General features: G+C 36.3%; 5 non-coding genes across 5 annotated transcripts; all 5 read left to right on the plus strand.

Moving 5' to 3' along the window:
• Positions 1 to 3,895: 3,895 nt before the first annotated feature.
• On the plus strand, positions 3,896 to 3,969 carry Trnai-aau (transfer RNA isoleucine (anticodon AAU)). Its single transcript has one exon. It is a non-coding gene; the product is annotated as a tRNA-Ile (tRNA).
• A 4,274-nt stretch (positions 3,970 to 8,243) lies between these two features.
• Positions 8,244 to 8,317, plus strand: Trnai-aau (transfer RNA isoleucine (anticodon AAU)). The gene has a single exon. It is a non-coding gene; the product is annotated as a tRNA-Ile (tRNA).
• Positions 8,318 to 12,591: 4,274 nt separating this feature from the next.
• On the plus strand, positions 12,592 to 12,665 carry Trnai-aau (transfer RNA isoleucine (anticodon AAU)). The gene has a single exon. It is a non-coding gene; the product is annotated as a tRNA-Ile (tRNA).
• A 4,273-nt stretch (positions 12,666 to 16,938) lies between these two features.
• On the plus strand, positions 16,939 to 17,012 carry Trnai-aau (transfer RNA isoleucine (anticodon AAU)). The gene has a single exon. It is a non-coding gene; the product is annotated as a tRNA-Ile (tRNA).
• Positions 17,013 to 21,286: 4,274 nt separating this feature from the next.
• On the plus strand, positions 21,287 to 21,360 carry Trnai-aau (transfer RNA isoleucine (anticodon AAU)). The gene has a single exon. It is a non-coding gene; the product is annotated as a tRNA-Ile (tRNA).
• The last annotated feature ends 433 nt before the right edge of the window (positions 21,361 to 21,793 follow it).

Consider the following 21,793-nt stretch of genomic DNA (forward strand, 5'->3'; position numbering starts at 1 on the left):
TAAAGTAAAGGTGTGTTCTCGATGTCTAGATCCGAGCCAGCTTATGAAAAGGTGACTGGATTTTGTGTGCTATAAGTGTGGGGAGAAGAGCCATGTAGCTATGAATAGCAAACGGCAAAGATTTGACAGTTGTGGAAGGTTTTCTTTATGTGTCAATGAAGGATATGCGACAAATGCCACAAGGAAGCCCAAACATGTACATGTTACAGAGAGGACATTGTGGAAGTGAATCCGCAGATTGGTGATGCTAAGAGGGAGGAACAATCATTGGAGTTACAGCTTGCCGAAGATGATGAAGAAGACGTTGAGAATTAAATACAGGATAATTATAGTGAAGAAAGAGGGGAGGAAACTGTGGGAAGCAGAGTCGATAAGACCGAACAAGAAATAGAATCGGAGGAAGAACGAAACAACAGGCGTACTGTTAGTGATAGATCGGTGACGGATCCAGGAAGTGATGACAGTAGGATGGTAGTTGAAGTCGCTGTTGAAAGGCAAACGATGTTCAGAGTTTTCAGGTAAACGGAAATGGAAATAACAGTACTGATATAGACACTTTCAAAGTCATACACAGTTGGAGAAGACGGTTTAATACAGTACCTAGACTGAAAACGAATAGCATGCGTCTCAAATCCATTAAATAATTTCTAGTATTCATGGAAATGATAAAACATGCGACATAATTTAATACTTTAAACACACTAATCATTATAATGGCCTTATATATTGTATCTCTAATTGTAAACGGCATGCTAGATTTGAATAAGCGAAAGTCTGTTTTAGAAATATTTCTAAAAAATAAGAGGCCATATTTTATTATTGCAAGAAGCCTTTTGGGATGATGAGTTTACTGAATGTATCACAGAAAATGAGATTTGTAATGGTGACATATTTGATAGCAATGCCGTCATTAGGAGGGCTGGTGTTGATGTTTTAGTAGTGAGAGAGGTGAAAAATCAAGTGGCACATGAAATGTTTCATAAGGGTAGAATTTTACATTTAAAATAGATCTTGATGAAGAGTGGTTGATTTAATCAATATTTATGCTCCAAATCTTGTGCGAGTAAGGTATACCTTTTAATGAGATCAAACACATATTTGCATAACAATACTAGCGATAACACTATCTTGGTTGGTGAGTTCAATAACGCTTTATCTGGAATTGATCGACATAACAAAACCTTAACAGGGCTTTCTAAAATTAGTTATGATAGAAATACAAAACGACACACATTGTCGCATTTAACCTACTCGACACACTATTGACATTCGGTCCCAGACTATTTGGAATCAGGTCACAATTAGTACTTCGAGTTCAGTACCCACCATTGTAGTTCTAGCAGTTTTCGTCTATTTTCAGTACATTTTTTCCTCTTATTTTGGTGGGGATAGAAGAGTTATATATATGCATTTCTTGTAGGGATTTAAAGGTAATTGTTTATTCTGAAGAATATGAGTTCTAGGTGTGGTTTTCTCTTTGTATTTTGGCGACAGTGACTAGTGTGTTATAAGGCTATGGTGATGGTCCTGAAGTGAAATATGTGTTCTATTTACATGCTGCTCTGTTGACAGTCCAGCCTCTCAAACAAATGCAGGTCAACCTTTGACAAGAACTTCACCGTGATATCATCTTTGACGGTATCTTAAATTAACATATGATTGTATTGATTGTCACACAGTGGAAAGGTCAGTATTGAGAAACAAATGTAGTGAACATATAGAAAAATAAATTGTATTCTATGTCCACGTTGCTGTAAAGGACAAACTGTGCCTCAGCCAACAAAGGCGACACACTATTTGCATCCGGTTCCAGACTGTGCATCTAACTTATTTAGCATTGAACTCTATAACGCAAACCTGGGTATGGTTCCGAACTTTGACTGGATGCACAACATCATTAACACTTCGGTGCGTCAAAATGAACAAATTTGAAAAACTATTAACTTACTTTTCTGTGCAAGATTAGTTTGGAAAATGGGATTATTTGAGTCAGAGGTTATGCGAACTATGATAAATTGAATATTTATGCTGCCGAGTGGTCTAAAGCGCTGTCCGTCACTGATCACTGCCATCTCACCTCTGTCTGCGTGGGTTCGAGTCTCGGGCTCGGCAAATGTGGATACGTGAGAAAGCTTGCCGTTAGCTTCTCGTGGGTCGGTGGTTCTTTCCGGGGTTTTCCCGGTTCTTCCTCCACCATTAATACTGGCCGCCATGTATAGCCTCTCTTGTGCTGAAAAATGGCGTTAAACCCTATAACAACAACAACAATATTTATGCTGATTTTCACAAGCCATTGACCATCAAATATATGGTCTGCATATTTCAAAATATTATATTTCATTATTTTGAGGACTACATTTTGTGAGAAAACACATACAAGCCTGGACGTTGTATAATAAGATGTTTTGGCTTTTATAATTCTTTTGCTTTGTGCTTTTATAATCTAAATAAGAACGGTTGTGGTGAACACACCATTTCTTGACACTACAATACATTGGAGACATCTAGTAGCTGAAGAAGGCGTGAGCTGTCCATATATTCCATTTTATTTGGTCTTTACCCTTGATACGTTACAGTATGACAGTGGAGATCTGATTTTAATCATGCTGAGTTAGGCTTGTCTCTTTTTCTTTCTTGACGATAAATTTACTCTTACTATTATTATTAATATTATCATTATTAAAACTGCTAGGAGTAGCAGTAGTTCATATGTCAGTTCCAGTAGTAGGTAATTATTTACTGGTCAATTTGAATCGATCAGGGCTTTAGGGCGGGATGCTAGATAGTAAATATGCTAGAGCTGAATTTGCATCAGATAACTCCTGAAAGCGTAGTCAACATGATAAAACCTTGCCTATTAGCTTCGTGATCTGTAGATTTCCCACCATGAGGCACACTAGTTTCTGGATACTGTAGGCATGTCTACTTCATTTGTTTCATAATTATCATCATGGTTGCCTGTCGTTTCGCCAAATATTACAGATTGCTTAGCGATTGCTGCTGTTATATTTCTTATCACGTTATACTTTATAGACGAGTGTGTCCTAAGTAAAAATGAACTTGATGAACTTTGGTAAATTATTATTTTAACTTACCATACTGCCAATGTTCATTTCCCAATCAGTTGGTAATAAGAATGCACATTCATAGAAATCAGTATAGAGCATAGCAACTGTTTAACCTCAACAATTTTTGCTGAAATCATATTGTCAAACTGTATATTGAAGTGTCCAAGAGGATAGTAAGATATGTTTTCTTTTATAATTTCCGAATTATGCATTTTACATTGGTTCAATAGATTTTTATAATGATAACACACACGTTGACCATGCGAAGTTCGTGGCTTAGATCGCCCCTTTGGCCATACTTATTTTATTTTCTCATACGTCTCTTTCATTTCTATTCTGCAGCACAAATTTCAATTTCCATTTGTAAAGGCACAAAATCTGTACCTAGTTATCTCCTAAAACTATATTATTCAATTCTAAAAGCTGCGTTAGTCTGCTACCCAAAACCTGATTCAGAGGACCATCTAAGATATATATGAGACCTGCAAGTGGAAGTGAGACATCCACGACTAACCAAGAGCCACCTTGGTATGTGTCTTATCTTCGTTCTCTCCAAAAGCTCGAGGAGTAATTTATGACTTTACTTAAAACAACACGCAATGTGTTAACGTTAGCACATTCGGCAATTATGAAAAGACCAATATTTGTTATAATATGGGAGTTATGCATTTTACATTATTTCCATATATTTTATACTATTAACATACACGTTGGCAATGCTTTTACGTACCCTAATTGTGTGGTTCCTTTTGCTAATCATTCATTGTGTGAAAGTATGTACTCCATCTGTATTTCTAGATTGTGTAGGAGGATTTTGATTAGCAAGTGGCCGCATAGCTCAGTTGGTTAGAGCGTCGTGCTAATAACGCGAAGGTCGTGGGTTCGATCCCCCCTGTGGCCAATAGTTTTCATTTTCGTTACTATTTTCCTCTCTATTTCTTTATTTACCTTTATTTTTTCTCCTTCTCTTTCATTTCTTATCTGGAGTAACGAAATAAAGTCTGTGCTATTATTTTTTAAAAGTTTAACAATTCAATATCAAAACTTTATGTTACCAAAATCATGATTCAATATACGTTATATTTGAGATCTAGAAGGTGAAGTGAAAGATCCACAATCAGCTGAAGCACACTTTGGTATGTGTCTTATCTTCGTTATAGCAGTGAGCACGAGGAGTAATTCATAAGTTTACCTTAAACCTAATATAGAAAGCTATCAGTTAGAACTTTAGGCAAACATGAAAATAAATAATAAACATATTTTGGGGTATTGCACAGTAATAAAGTAAAGGTGTGTTCTCGATGTCTAGATCCGAGCCAGCTTATGAAAAGGTGACTGGATTTTGTGTGCTATAAGTGTGGGGAGAAGAGCCATGTAGCTATGAATAGCAAACGGCAAAGATTTGACAGTTGTGGAAGGTTTTCTTTATGTGTCAATGAAGGATATGCGACAAATGCCACAAGGAAGCCCAAACATGTACATGTTACAGAGAGGACATTGTGGAAGTGAATCCGCAGATTGGTGATGCTAAGAGGGAGGAACAATCATTGGAGTTACAGCTTGCCGAAGATGATGAAGAAGACGTTGAGAATTAAATACAGGATAATTATAGTGAAGAAAGAGGGGAGGAAACTGTGGGAAGCAGAGTCGATAAGACCGAACAAGAAATAGAATCGGAGGAAGAACGAAACAACAGGCGTACTGTTAGTGATAGATCGGTGACGGATCCAGGAAGTGATGACAGTAGGATGGTAGTTGAAGTCGCTGTTGAAAGGCAAACGATGTTCAGAGTTTTCAGGTAAACGGAAATGGAAATAACAGTACTGATATAGACACTTTCAAAGTCATACACAGTTGGAGAAGACGGTTTAATACAGTACCTAGACTGAAAACGAATAGCATGCGTCTCAAATCCATTAAATAATTTCTAGTATTCATGGAAATGATAAAACATGCGACATAATTTAATACTTTAAACACACTAATCATTATAATGGCCTTATATATTGTATCTCTAATTGTAAACGGCATGCTAGATTTGAATAAGCGAAAGTCTGTTTTAGAAATATTTCTAAAAAATAAGAGGCCATATTTTATTATTGCAAGAAGCCTTTTGGGATGATGAGTTTACTGAATGTATCAGAGAAAATGAGATTTGTAATGGTGACATATTTGATAGCAATGCCGTCATTAGGAGGGCTGGTGTTGATGTTTTAGTAGTGAGAGAGGTGAAAAATCAAGTGGCACATGAAATGTTTCATAAGGGTAGAATTTTACATTTAAAATAGATCTTGATGAAGAGTGGTTGATTTAATCAATATTTATGCTCCAAATCTTGTGCGAGTAAGGTATACCTTTTAATGAGATCAAACACATATTTGCATAACAATACTAGCGATAACACTATCTTGGTTGGTGAGTTCAATAACGCTTTATCTGGAATTGATCGACATAACAAAACCTTAACAGGGCTTTCTAAAATTAGTTATGATAGAAATACAAAACGACACACATTGTCGCATTTAACCTACTCGACACACTATTGACATTCGGTCCCAGACTATTTGGAATCAGGTCACAATTAGTACTTCGAGTTCAGTACCCACCATTGTAGTTCTAGCAGTTTTCGTCTATTTTCAGTACATTTTTTCCTCTTATTTTGGTGGGGATAGAAGAGTTATATATATGCATTTCTTGTAGGGATTTAAAGGTAATTGTTTATTCTGAAGAATATGAGTTCTAGGTGTGGTTTTCTCTTTGTATTTTGGCGACAGTGACTAGTGTGTTATAAGGCTATGGTGATGGTCCTGAAGTGAAATATGTGTTCTATTTACATGCTGCTCTGTTGACAGTCCAGCCTCTCAAACAAATGCAGGTCAACCTTTGACAAGAACTTCACCGTGATATCATCTTTGACGGTATCTTAAATTAACATATGATTGTATTGATTGTCACACAGTGGAAAGGTCAGTATTGAGAAACAAATGTAGTGAACATATAGAAAAATAAATTGTATTCTATGTCCACGTTGCTGTAAAGGACAAACTGTGCCTCAGCCAACAAAGGCGACACACTATTTGCATCCGGTTCCAGACTGTGCATCTAACTTATTTAGCATTGAACTCTATAACGCAAACCTGGGTATGGTTCCGAACTTTGACTGGATGCACAACATCATTAACACTTCGGTGCGTCAAAATGAACAAATTTGAAAAACTATTAACTTACTTTTCTGTGCAAGATTAGTTTGGAAAATGGGATTATTTGAGTCAGAGGTTATGCGAACTATGATAAATTGAATATTTATGCTGCCGAGTGGTCTAAAGCGCTGTCCGTCACTGATCACTGCCATCTCACCTCTGTCTGCGTGGGTTCGAGTCTCGGGCTCGGCAAATGTGGATACGTGAGAAAGCTTGCCGTTAGCTTCTCGTGGGTCGGTGGTTCTTTCCGGGGTTTTCCCGGTTCTTCCTCCACCATTAATACTGGCCGCCATGTATAGCCTCTCTTGTGCTGAAAAATGGCGTTAAACCCTATAACAACAACAACAATATTTATGCTGATTTTCACAAGCCATTGACCATCAAATATATGGTCTGCATATTTCAAAATATTATATTTCATTATTTTGAGGACTACATTTTGTGAGAAAACACATACAAGCCTGGACGTTGTATAATAAGATGTTTTGGCTTTTATAATTCTTTTGCTTTGTGCTTTTATAATCTAAATAAGAACGGTTGTGGTGAACACACCATTTCTTGACACTACAATACATTGGAGACATCTAGTAGCTGAAGAAGGCGTGAGCTGTCCATATATTCCATTTTATTTGGTCTTTACCCTTGATACGTTACAGTATGACAGTGGAGATCTGATTTTAATCATGCTGAGTTAGGCTTGTCTCTTTTTCTTTCTTGACGATAAATTTACTCTTACTATTATTATTAATATTATCATTATTAAAACTGCTAGGAGTAGCAGTAGTTCATATGTCAGTTCCAGTAGTAGGTAATTATTTACTGGTCAATTTGAATCGATCAGGGCTTTAGGGCGGGATGCTAGATAGTAAATATGCTAGAGCTGAATTTGCATCAGATAACTCCTGAAAGCGTAGTCAACATGATAAAACCTTGCCTATTAGCTTCGTGATCTGTAGATTTCCCACCATGAGGCACACTAGTTTCTGGATACTGTAGGCATGTCTACTTCATTTGTTTCATAATTATCATCATGGTTGCCTGTCGTTTCGCCAAATATTACAGATTGCTTAGCGATTGCTGCTGTTATATTTCTTATCACGTTATACTTTATAGACGAGTGTGTCCTAAGTAAAAATGAACTTGATGAACTTTGGTAAATTATTATTTTAACTTACCATACTGCCAATGTTCATTTCCCAATCAGTTGGTAATAAGAATGCACATTCATAGAAATCAGTATAGAGCATAGCAACTGTTTAACCTCAACAATTTTTGCTGAAATCATATTGTCAAACTGTATATTGAAGTGTCCAAGAGGATAGTAAGATATGTTTTCTTTTATAATTTCCGAATTATGCATTTTACATTGGTTCAATAGATTTTTATAATGATAACACACACGTTGACCATGCGAAGTTCGTGGCTTCGATCGCCCCTTTGGCCATACTTATTTTATTTTCTCATACGTCTCTTTCATTTCTATTCTGCAGCACAAATTTCAATTTCCATTTGTAAAGGCACAAAATCTGTACCTAGTTATCTCGTAAAACTATATTATTCAATTCTAAAAGCTGCGTTAGTCTGCTACCCAAAACCTGATTCAGAGGACCATCTAAGATATATATGAGACCTGCAAGTGGAAGTGAGACATCCACGACTAACCAAGAGCCACCTTGGTATGTGTCTTATCTTCGTTCTCTCCAAAAGCTCGAGGAGTAATTTATGACTTTACTTAAAACAACACGCAATGTGTTAACGTTAGCACATTCGGCAATTATGAAAAGACCAATATTTGTTATAATATGGGAGTTATGCATTTTACATTATTTCCATATATTTTATACTATTAACATACACGTTGGCAATGCTTTTACGTACCCTAATTGTGTGGTTCCTTTTGCTAATCATTCATTGTGTGAAAGTATGTACTCCATCTGTATTTCTAGATTGTGTAGGAGGATTTTGATTAGCAAGTGGCCGCATAGCTCAGTTGGTTAGAGCGTCGTGCTAATAACGCGAAGGTCGTGGGTTCGATCCCCCCTGTGGCCAATAGTTTTCATTTTCGTTACTATTTTCCTCTCTATTTCTTTATTTACCTTTATTTTTTCTCCTTCTCTTTCATTTCTTATCTGGAGTAACGAAATAAAGTCTGTGCTATTATTTTTTAAAAGTTTAACAATTCAATATCAAAACTTTATGTTACCAAAATCATGATTCAATATACGTTATATTTGAGATCTAGAAGGTGAAGTGAAAGATCCACAATCAGCTGAAGCACACTTTGGTATGTGTCTTATCTTCGTTATAGCAGTGAGCACGAGGAGTAATTCATAAGTTTACCTTAAACCTAATATAGAAAGCTATCAGTTAGAACTTTAGGCAAACATGAAAATAAATAATAAACATATTTTGGGGTATTGCACAGTAATAAAGTAAAGGTGTGTTCTCGATGTCTAGATCCGAGCCAGCTTATGAAAAGGTGACTGGATTTTGTGTGCTATAAGTGTGGGGAGGAGAACCATGTAGCTATGAATAGCAAACGGCAAAGATTTGACACTTGTGGAAGGTTTTCTTTATGTGTCAATGAAGGATATGCGACAAATGCCACAAGGAAGCCCAAACATGTACATGTTACAGAGAGGACATTGTGGAAGTGAATCCGCAGATTGGTGATGCTAAGAGGGAGGAACAATCATTGGAGTTACAGCTTGCCGAAGATGATGAAGAAGACGTTGAGAATTAAATACAGGATAATTATAGTGAAGAAAGAGGGGAGGAAACTGTGGGAAGCAGAGTCGATAAGACCGAACAAGAAATAGAATCGGAGGAAGAACGAAACAACAGGCGTACTGTTAGTGATAGATCGGTGACGGATCCAGGAAGTGATGACAGTAGGATGGTAGTTGAAGTCGCTGTTGAAAGGCAAACGATGTTCAGAGTTTTCAGGTAAACGGAAATGGAAATAACAGTACTGATATAGACACTTTCAAAGTCATACACAGTTGGAGAAGACGGTTTAATACAGTACCTAGACTGAAAACGAATAGCATGCGTCTCAAATCCATTAAATAATTTCTAGTATTCATGGAAATGATAAAACATGCGACATAATTTAATACTTTAAACACACTAATCATTATAATGGCCTTATATATTGTATCTCTAATTGTAAACGGCATGCTAGATTTGAATAAGCGAAAGTCTGTTTTAGAAATATTTTTAAAAAATAAGAGGCCATATTTTATTATTGCAAGAAGCCTTTTGGGATGATGAGTTTACTGAATGTATCAGAGAAAATGAGATTTGTAATGGTGACATATTTGATAGCAATGCCGTCATTAGGAGGGCTGGTGTTGATGTTTTAGTAGTGAGAGAGGTGAAAAATCAAGTGGCACATGAAATGTTTCATAAGGGTAGAATTTTACATTTAAAATAGATCTTGATGAAGAGTGGTTGATTTAATCAATATTTATGCTCCAAATCTTGTGCGAGTAAGGTATACCTTTTAATGAGATCAAACACATATTTGCATAACAATACTAGCGATAACACTATCTTGGTTGGTGAGTTCAATAACGCTTTATCTGGAATTGATCGACATAACAAAACCTTAACAGGGCTTTCTAAAATTAGTTATGATAGAAATACAAAACGACACACATTGTCGCATTTAACCTACTCGACACACTATTGACATTCGGTCCCAGACTATTTGGAATCAGGTCACAATTAGTACTTCGAGTTCAGCACCCACCATTGTAGTTCTAGCAGTTTTCGTCTATTTTCAGTACATTTTTTCCTCTTATTTTGGTGGGGATAGAAGAGTTATATATATGCATTTCTTGTAGGGATTTAAAGGTAATTGTTTATTCTGAAGAATATGAGTTCTAGGTGTGGTTTTCTCTTTGTATTTTGGCGACAGTGACTAGTGTGTTATAAGGCTATGGTGATGGTCCTGAAGTGAAATATGTGTTCTATTTACATGCTGCTCTGTTGACAGTCCAGCCTCTCAAACAAATGCAGGTCAACCTTTGACAAGAACTTCACCGTGATATCATCTTTGACGGTATCTTAAATTAACATATGATTGTATTGATTGTCACACAGTGGAAAGGTCAGTATTGAGAAACAAATGTAGTGAACATATAGAAAAATAAATTGTATTCTATGTCCACGTTGCTGTAAAGGACAAACTGTGCCTCAGCCAACAAAGGCGACACACTATTTGCATCCGGTTCCAGACTGTGCATCTAACTTATTTAGCATTGAACTCTATAACGCAAACCTGGGTATGGTTCCGAACTTTGACTGGATGCACAACATCATTAACACTTCGGTGCGTCAAAATGAACAAATTTGAAAAACTATTAACTTACTTTTCTGTGCAAGATTAGTTTGGAAAATGGGATTATTTGAGTCAGAGGTTATGCGAACTATGATAAATTGAATATTTATGCTGCCGAGTGGTCTAAAGCGCTGTCCGTCACTGATCACTGCCATCTCACCTCTGTCTGCGTGGGTTCGAGTCTCGGGCTCGGCAAATGTGGATACGTGAGAAAGCTTGCCGTTAGCTTCTCGTGGGTCGGTGGTTCTTTCCGGGGTTTTCCCGGTTCTTCCTCCACCATTAATACTGGCCGCCATGTATAGCCTCTCTTGTGCTGAAAAATGGCGTTAAACCCTATAACAACAACAACAATATTTATGCTGATTTTCACAAGCCATTGACCATCAAATATATGGTCTGCATATTTCAAAATATTATATTTCATTATTTTGAGGACTACATTTTGTGAGAAAACACATACAAGCCTGGACGTTGTATAATAAGATGTTTTGGCTTTTATAATTCTTTTGCTTTGTGCTTTTATAATCTAAATAAGAACGGTTGTGGTGAACACACCATTTCTTGACACTACAATACATTGGAGACATCTAGTAGCTGAAGAAGGCGTGAGCTGTCCATATATTCCATTTTATTTGGTCTTTACCCTTGATACGTTACAGTATGACAGTGGAGATCTGATTTTAATCATGCTGAGTTAGGCTTGTCTCTTTTTCTTTCTTGACGATAAATTTACTCTTACTATTATTATTAATATTATCATTATTAAAACTGCTAGGAGTAGCAGTAGTTCATATGTCAGTTCCAGTAGTAGGTAATTATTTACTGGTCAATTTGAATCGATCAGGGCTTTAGGGCGGGATGCTAGATAGTAAATATGCTAGAGCTGAATTTGCATCAGATAACTCCTGAAAGCGTAGTCAACATGATAAAACCTTGCCTATTAGCTTCGTGATCTGTAGATTTCCCACCATGAGGCACACTAGTTTCTGGATACTGTAGGCATGTCTACTTCATTTGTTTCATAATTATCATCATGGTTGCCTGTCGTTTCGCCAAATATTACAGATTGCTTAGCGATTGCTGCTGTTATATTTCTTATCACGTTATACTTTATAGACGAGTGTGTCCTAAGTAAAAATGAACTTGATGAACTTTGGTAAATTATTATTTTAACTTACCATACTGCCAATGTTCATTTCCCAATCAGTTGGTAATAAGAATGCACATTCATAGAAATCAGTATAGAGCATAGCAACTGTTTAACCTCAACAATTTTTGCTGAAATCATATTGTCAAACTGTATATTGAAGTGTCCAAGAGGATAGTAAGATATGTTTTCTTTTATAATTTCCGAATTATGCATTTTACATTGGTTCAATAGATTTTTATAATGATAACACACACGTTGACCATGCGAAGTTCGTGGCTTCGATCGCCCCTTTGGCCATACTTATTTTATTTTCTCATACGTCTCTTTCATTTCTATTCTGCAGCACAAATTTCAATTTCCATTTGTAAAGGCACAAAATCTGTACCTAGTTATCTCGTAAAACTATATTATTCAATTCTAAAAGCTGCGTTAGTCTGCTACCCAAAACCTGATTCAGAGGACCATCTAAGATATATATGAGACCTGCAAGTGGAAGTGAGACATCCACGACTAACCAAGAGCCACCTTGGTATGTGTCTTATCTTCGTTCTCTCCAAAAGCTCGAGGAGTAATTTATGACTTTACTTAAAACAACACGCAATGTGTTAACGTTAGCACATTCGGCAATTATGAAAAGACCAATATTTGTTATAATATGGGAGTTATGCATTTTACATTATTTCCATATATTTTATACTATTAACATACACGTTGGCAATGCTTTTACGTACCCTAATTGTGTGGTTCCTTTTGCTAATCATTCATTGTGTGAAAGTATGTACTCCATCTGTATTTCTAGATTGTGTAGGAGGATTTTGATTAGCAAGTGGCCGCATAGCTCAGTTGGTTAGAGCGTCGTGCTAATAACGCGAAGGTCGTGGGTTCGATCCCCCCTGTGGCCAATAGTTTTCATTTTCGTTACTATTTTCCTCTCTATTTCTTTATTTACCTTTATTTTTTCTCCTTCTCTTTCATTTCTTATCTGGAGTAACGAAATAAAGTCTGTGCTATTATTTTTTAAAAGTTTAACAATTCAATATCAAAACTTTATGTTACCAAAATCATGATTCAATATACGTTATATTTGAGATCTAGAAGGTGAAGTGAAAGATCCACAATCAGCTGAAGCACACTTTGGTATGTGTCTTATCTTCGTTATAGCAGTGAGCACGAGGAGTAATTCATAAGTTTACCTTAAACCTAATATAGAAAGCTATCAGTTAGAACTTTAGGCAAACATGAAAATAAATAATAAACATATTTTGGGGTATTGCACAGTAATAAAGTAAAGGTGTGTTCTCGATGTCTAGATCCGAGCCAGCTTATGAAAAGGTGACTGGATTTTGTGTGCTATAAGTGTGGGGAGGAGAACCATGTAGCTATGAATAGCAAACGGCAAAGATTTGACACTTGTGGTAGGTTTTCTTTATGTGTCAATGAAGGATATGCGACAAATGCCACAAGGAAGCCCAAACATGTACATGTTACAGAGAGGACATTGTGGAAGTGAATCCGCAGATTGGTGATGCTAAGAGGGAGGAACAATCATTGGAGTTACAGCTTGCCGAAGATGATGAAGAAGACGTTGAGAATTAAATACAGGATAATTATAGTGAAGAAAGAGGGGAGGAAACTGTGGGAAGCAGAGTCGATAAGACCGAACAAGAAATAGAATCGGAGGAAGAACGAAAACAACAGGCGTACTGTTAGTGATAGATCGGTGACGGATCCAGGAAGTGATGACAGTAGGATGGTAGTTGAAGTCGCTGTTGAAAGGCAAACGATGTTCAGAGTTTTCAGGTAAACGGAAATGGAAATAACAGTACTGATATAGACACTTTCAAAGTCATACACAGTTGGAGAAGACGGTTTAATACAGTACCTAGACTGAAAACGAATAGCATGCGTCTCAAATCCATTAAATAATTTCTAGTATTCATGGAAATGATAAAACATGCGACATAATTTAATACTTTAAACACACTAATCATTATAATGGCCTTATATATTGTATCTCTAATTGTAAACGGCATGCTAGATTTGAATAAGCGAAAGTCTGTTTTAGAAATATTTCTAAAAAATAAGAGGCCATATTTTATTATTGCAAGAAGCCTTTTGGGATGATGAGTTTACTGAATGTATCAGAGAAAATGAGATTTGTAATGGTGACATATTTGATAGCAATGCCGTCATTAGGAGGGCTGGTGTTGATGTTTTAGTAGTGAGAGAGGTGAAAAATCAAGTGGCACATGAAATGTTTCATAAGGGTAGAATTTTACATTTAAAATAGATCTTGATGAAGAGTGGTTGATTTAATCAATATTTATGCTCCAAATCTTGTGCGAGTAAGGTATACCTTTTAATGAGATCAAACACATATTTGCATAACAATACTAGCGATAACACTATCTTGGTTGGTGAGTTCAATAACGCTTTATCTGGAATTGATCGACATAACAAAACCTTAACAGGGCTTTCTAAAATTAGTTATGATAGAAATACAAAACGACACACATTGTCGCATTTAACCTACTCGACACACTATTGACATTCGGTCCCAGACTATTTGAATCAGGTCACAATTAGTACTTCGAGTTCAGTACCCACCATTGTAGTTCTAGCAGTTTTCGTCTATTTTCAGTACATTTTTTCCTCTTATTTTGGTGGGGATAGAAGAGTTATATATATGCATTTCTTGTAGGGATTTAAAGGTAATTGTTTATTCTGAAGAATATGAGTTCTAGGTGTGGTTTTCTCTTTGTATTTTGGCGACAGTGACTAGTGTGTTATAAGGCTATGGTGATGGTCCTGAAGTGAAATATGTGTTCTATTTACATGCTGCTCTGTTGACAGTCCAGCCTCTCAAACAAATGCAGGTCAACCTTTGACAAGAACTTCACCGTGATATCATCTTTGACGGTATCTTAAATTAACATATGATTGTATTGATTGTCACACAGTGGAAAGGTCAGTATTGAGAAACAAATGTAGTGAACATATAGAAAAATAAATTGTATTCTATGTCCACGTTGCTGTAAAGGACAAACTGTGCCTCAGCCAACAAAGGCGACACACTATTTGCATCCGGTTCCAGACTGTGCATCTAACTTATTTAGCATTGAACTCTATAACGCAAACCTGGGTATGGTTCCGAACTTTGACTGGATGCACAACATCATTAACACTTCGGTGCGTCAAAATGAACAAATTTGAAAAACTATTAACTTACTTTTCTGTGCAAGATTAGTTTGGAAAATGGGATTATTTGAGTCAGAGGTTATGCGAACTATGATAAATTGAATATTTATGCTGCCGAGTGGTCTAAAGCGCTGTCCGTCACTGATCACTGCCATCTCACCTCTGTCTGCGTGGGTTCGAGTCTCGGGCTCGGCAAATGTGGATACGTGAGAAAGCTTGCCGTTAGCTTCTCGTGGGTCGGTGGTTCTTTCCGGGGTTTTCCCGGTTCTTCCTCCACCATTAATACTGGCCGCCATGTATAGCCTCTCTTGTGCTGAAAAATGGCGTTAAACCCTATAACAACAACAACAATATTTATGCTGATTTTCACAAGCCATTGACCATCAAATATATGGTCTGCATATTTTAAAATATTATATTTCATTATTTTGAGGACTACATTTTGTGAGAAAACACATACAAGCCTGGACGTTGTATAATAAGATGTTTTGGCTTTTATAATTCTTTTGCTTTGTGCTTTTATAATCTAAATAAGAACGGTTGTGGTGAACACACCATTTCTTGACACTACAATACATTGGAGACATCTAGTAGCTGAAGAAGGCGTGAGCTGTCCATATATTCCATTTTATTTGGTCTTTACCCTTGATACGTTACAGTATGACAGTGGAGATCTGATTTTAATCATGCTGAGTTAGGCTTGTCTCTTTTCTTTCTTGACGATAAATTTACTCTTACTATTATTATTAATATTATCATTATTAAAACTGCTAGGAGTAGCAGTAGTTCATATGTCAGTTCCAGTAGTAGGTAATTATTTACTGGTCAATTTGAATCGATCAGGGCTTTAGGGCGGGATGCTAGATAGTAAATATGCTAGAGCTGAATTTGCATCAGATAACTCCTGAAAGCGTAGTCAACATGATAAAACCTTGCCTATTAGCTTCGTGATCTGTAGATTTCCCACCATGAGGCACACTAGTTTCTGGATACTGTAGGCATGTCTACTTCATTTGTTTCATAATTATCATCATGGTTGCCTGTCGTTTCGCCAAATATTACAGATTGCTTAGCGATTGCTGCTGTTATATTTCTTATCACGTTATACTTTATAGACGAGTGTGTCCTAAGTAAAAATGAACTTGATGAACTTTGGTAAATTATTATTTTAACTTACCATACTGCCAATGTTCATTTCCCAATCAGTTGGTAATAAGAATGCACATTCATAGAAATCAGTATAGAGCATAGCAACTGTTTAACCTCAACAATTTTTGCTGAAATCATATTGTCAAACTGTATATTGAAGTGTCCAAGAGGATAGTAAGATATGTTTTCTTTTATAATTTCCGAATTATGCATTTTACATTGGTTCAATAGATTTTTATAATGATAACACACACGTTGACCATGCGAAGTTCGTGGCTTCGATCGCCCCTTTGGCCATACTTATTTTATTTTCTCATACGTCTCTTTCATTTCTATTCTGCAGCACAAATTTCAATTTCCATTTGTAAAGGCACAAAATCTGTACCTAGTTATCTCGTAAAACTATATTATTCAATTCTAAAAGCTGCGTTAGTCTGCTACCCAAAACCTGATTCAGAGGACCATCTAAGATATATATGAGACCTGCAAGTGGAAGTGAGACATCCACGACTAACCAAGAGCCACCTTGGTATGTGTCTTATCTTCGTTCTCTCCAAAAGCTCGAGGAGTAATTTATGACTTTACTTAAAACAACACGCAATGTGTTAACGTTAGCACATTCGGCAATTATGAAAAGACCAATATTTGTTATAATATGGGAGTTATGCATTTTACATTATTTCCATATATTTTATACTATTAACATACACGTTGGCAATGCTTTTACGTACCCTAATTGTGTGGTTCCTTTTGCTAATCATTCATTGTGTGAAAGTATGTACTCCATCTGTATTTCTAGATTGTGTAGGAGGATTTTGATTAGCAAGTGGCCGCATAGCTCAGTTGGTTAGAGCGTCGTGCTAATAACGCGAAGGTCGTGGGTTCGATCCCCCCTGTGGCCAATAGTTTTCATTTTCGTTACTATTTTCCTCTCTATTTCTTTATTTACCTTTATTTTTTCTCCTTCTCTTTCATTTCTTATCTGGAGTAACGAAATAAAGTCTGTGCTATTATTTTTTAAAAGTTTAACAATTCAATATCAAAACTTTATGTTACCAAAATCATGATTCAATATACGTTATATTTGAGATCTAGAAGGTGAAGTGAAAGATCCACAATCAGCTGAAGCACACTTTGGTATGTGTCTTATCTTCGTTATAGCAGTGAGCACGAGGAGTAATTCATAAGTTTACCTTAAACCTAACATAGAAAGCTATCAGTTAGAACTTTAGGCAAACATGAAAATAAATAATAAACATATTTTGGGGTATTGCACAGTAATAAAGTAAAGGTGTGTTCTCGATGTCTAGATCCGAGCCAGCTTATGAAAAGGTGACTGGATTTTGTGTGCTATAAGTGTGGGGAGAAGAGCCATGTAGCTATGAATAGCAAACGGCAAAGATTTGACACTTGTGGAAGGTTTTCTTTATGTGTCAATGAAGGATATGCGACAAATGCCACAAGGAAGCCCAAACATGTACATGTTACAGAGAGGACATTGTGGAAGTGAATCCGCAGATTGGTGATGCTAAGAGGGAGGAACAATCATTGGAGTTACAGCTTGCCGAAGATGATGAAGAAGACGTTGAGAATTAAATACAGGATAATTATAGTGAAGAAAGAGGGGAGGAAACTGTGGGAAGCAGAGTCGATAAGACCGAACAAGAAATAGAATCGGAGGAAGAACGAAACAACAGGCGTACTGTTAGTGATAGATCGGTGACGGATCCAGGAAGTGATGACAGTAGGATGGTAGTTGAAGTCGCTGTTGAAAGGCAAACGATGTTCAGAGTTTTCAGGTAAACGGAAATGGAAATAACAGTACTGATATAGACACTTTCAAAGTCATACACAGTTGGAGAAGACGGTTTAATACAGTACCTAGACTGAAAACGAATAGCATGCGTCTCAAATCCATTAAATAATTTCTAGTATTCATGGAAATGATAAAACATGCGACATAATTTAATACTTTAAACACACTAATCATTATAATGGCCTTATATATTGTATCTCTAATTGTAAACGGCATGCTAGATTTGAATAAGCGAAAGTCTGTTTTAGAAATATTTCTAAAAAATAAGAGGCCATATTTTATTATTGCAAGAAGCCTTTTGGGATGATGAGTTTACTGAATGTATCACAGAAAATGAGATTTGTAATGGTGACATATTTGATAGCAATGCCGTCATTAGGAGGGCTGGTGTTGATGTTTTAGTAGTGAGAGAGGTGAAAAATCAAGTGGCACATGAAATGTTTCATAAGGGTAGAATTTTACATTTAAAATAGATCTTGATGAAGAGTGGTTGATTTAATCAATATTTATGCTCCAAATCTTGTGCGAGTAAGGTATACCTTTTAATGAGATCAAACACATATTTGCATAACAATACTAGCGATAACACTATCTTGGTTGGTGAGTTCAATAACGCTTTATCTGGAATTGATCGACATAACAAAACCTTAACAGGGCTTTCTAAAATTAGTTATGATAGAAATACAAAACGACACACATTGTCGCATTTAACCTACTCGACACACTATTGACATTCGGTCCCAGACTATTTGGAATCAGGTCACAATTAGTACTTCGAGTTCAGTACCCACCATTGTAGTTCTAGCAGTTTTCGTCTATTTTCAGTACATTTTTTCCTCTTATTTTGGTGGGGATAGAAGAGTTATATATATGCATTTCTTGTAGGGATTTAAAGGTAATTGTTTATTCTGAAGAATATGAGTTCTAGGTGTGGTTTTCTCTTTGTATTTTGGCGACAGTGACTAGTGTGTTATAAGGCTATGGTGATGGTCCTGAAGTGAAATATGTGTTCTATTTACATGCTGCTCTGTTGACAGTCCAGCCTCTCAAACAAATGCAGGTCAACCTTTGACAAGAACTTCACCGTGATATCATCTTTGACGGTATCTTAAATTAACATATGATTGTATTGATTGTCACACAGTGGAAAGGTCAGTATTGAGAAACAAATGTAGTGAACATATAGAAAAATAAATTGTATTCTATGTCCACGTTGCTGTAAAGGACAAACTGTGCCTCAGCCAACAAAGGCGACACACTATTTGCATCCGGTTCCAGACTGTGCATCTAACTTATTTAGCATTGAACTCTATAACGCAAACCTGGGTATGGTTCCGAACTTTGACTGGATGCACAACATCATTAACACTTCGGTGCGTCAAAATGAACAAATTTGAAAAACTATTAACTTACTTTTCTGTGCAAGATTAGTTTGGAAAATGGGATTATTTGAGTCAGAGGTTATGCGAACTATGATAAATTGAATATTTATGCTGCCGAGTGGTCTAAAGCGCTGTCCGTCACTGATCACTGCCATCTCACCTCTGTCTGCGTGGGTTCGAGTCTCGGGCTCGGCAAATGTGGATACGTGAGAAAGCTTGCCGTTAGCTTCTCGTGGGTCGGTGGTTCTTTCCGGGGTTTTCCCGGTTCTTCCTCCACCATTAATACTGGCCGCCATGTATAGCCTCTCTTGTGCTGAAAAATGGCGTTAAACCCTATAACAACAACAACAATATTTATGCTGATTTTCACAAGCCATTGACCATCAAATATATGGTCTGCATATTTCAAAATATTATATTTCATTATTTTGAGGACTACATTTTGTGAGAAAACACATACAAGCCTGGACGTTGTATAATAAGATGTTTTGGCTTTTATAATTCTTTTGCTTTGTGCTTTTATAATCTAAATAAGAACGGTTGTGGTGAACACACCATTTCTTGACACTACAATACATTGGAGACATCTAGTAGCTGAAGAAGGCGTGAGCTGTCCATATATTCCATTTTATTTGGTCTTTACCCTTGATACGTTACAGTATGACAGTGGAGATCTGATTTTAATCATGCTGAGTTAGGCTTGTCTCTTTTTCTTTCTTGACGATAAATTTACTCTTACTATTATTATTAATATTATCATTATTAAAACTGCTAGGAGTAGCAGTAGTTCATATGTCAGTTCCAGTAGTAGGTAATTATTTACTGGTCAATTTGAATCGATCAGGGCTTTAGGGCGGGATGCTAGATAGTAAATATGCTAGAGCTGAATTTGCATCAGATAACTCCTGAAAGCGTAGTCAACATGATAAAACCTTGCCTATTAGCTTCGTGATCTGTAGATTTCCCACCATGAGGCACACTAGTTTCTGGATACTGTAGGCATGTCTACTTCATTTGTTTCATAATTATCATCATGGTTGCCTGTCGTTTCGCCAAATATTACAGATTGCTTAGCGATTGCTGCTGTTATATTTCTTATCACGTTATACTTTATAGACGAGTGTGTCCTAAGTAAAAATGAACTTGATGAACTTTGGTAAATTATTATTTTAACTTACCATACTGCCAATGTTCATTTCCCAATCAGTTGGTAATAAGAATGCACATTCATAGAAATCAGTATAGAGCATAGCAACTGTTTAACCTCAACAATTTTTGCTGAAATCATATTGTCAAACTGTATATTGAAGTGTCCAAGAGGATAGTAAGATATGTTTTCTTTTATAATTTCCGAATTATGCATTTTACATTGGTTCAATAGATTTTTATAATGATAACACACACGTTGACCATGCGAAGTTCGTGGCTTCGATCGCCCCTTTGGCCATACTTATTTTATTTTCTCATACGTCTCTTTCATTTCTATTCTGCAGCACAAATTTCAATTTCCATTTGTAAAGGCACAAAATCTGTACCTAGTTATCTCGTAAAACTATATTATTCAATTCTAAAAGCTGCGTTAGTCTGCTACCCAAAACCTGATTCAGAGGACCATCTAAGATATATATGAGACCTGCAAGTGGAAGTGAGACATCCACGACTAACCAAGAGCCACCTTGGTATGTGTCTTATCTTCGTTCTCTCCAAAAGCTCGAGGAGTAATTTATGACTTTACTTAAAACAACACGCAATGTGTTAACGTTAGCACATTCGGCAATTATGAAAAGACCAATATTTGTTATAATATGGGAGTTATGCATTTTACATTATTTCCATATATTTTATACTATTAACATACACGTTGGCAATGCTTTTACGTACCCTAATTGTGTGGTTCCTTTTGCTAATCATTCATTGTGTGAAAGTATGTACTCCATCTGTATTTCTAGATTGTGTAGGAGGATTTTGATTAGCAAGTGGCCGCATAGCTCAGTTGGTTAGAGCGTCGTGCTAATAACGCGAAGGTCGTGGGTTCGATCCCCCCTGTGGCCAATAGTTTTCATTTTCGTTACTATTTTCCTCTCTATTTCTTTATTTACCTTTATTTTTTCTCCTTCTCTTTCATTTCTTATCTGGAGTAACGAAATAAAGTCTGTGCTATTATTTTTTAAAAGTTTAACAATTCAATATCAAAACTTTATGTTACCAAAATCATGATTCAATATACGTTATATTTGAGATCTAGAAGGTGAAGTGAAAGATCCACAATCAGCTGAAGCACACTTTGGTATGTGTCTTATCTTCGTTATAGCAGTGAGCACGAGGAGTAATTCATAAGTTTACCTTAAACCTAACATAGAAAGCTATCAGTTAGAACTTTAGGCAAACATGAAAATAAATAATAAACATATTTTGGGGTATTGCACAGTAATAAAGTAAAGGTGTGTTCTCGATGTCTAGATCCGAGCCAGCTTATGAAAAGGTG

The sequence above is a fragment of the Sinohyriopsis cumingii genome, chromosome 14 (genome assembly GCF_028554795.1).
Source record: "Sinohyriopsis cumingii isolate HCF-2022 chromosome 14, ASM2855479v2, whole genome shotgun sequence".
Lineage (NCBI taxonomy): Eukaryota > Metazoa > Mollusca > Bivalvia > Unionida > Unionidae > Sinohyriopsis > Sinohyriopsis cumingii.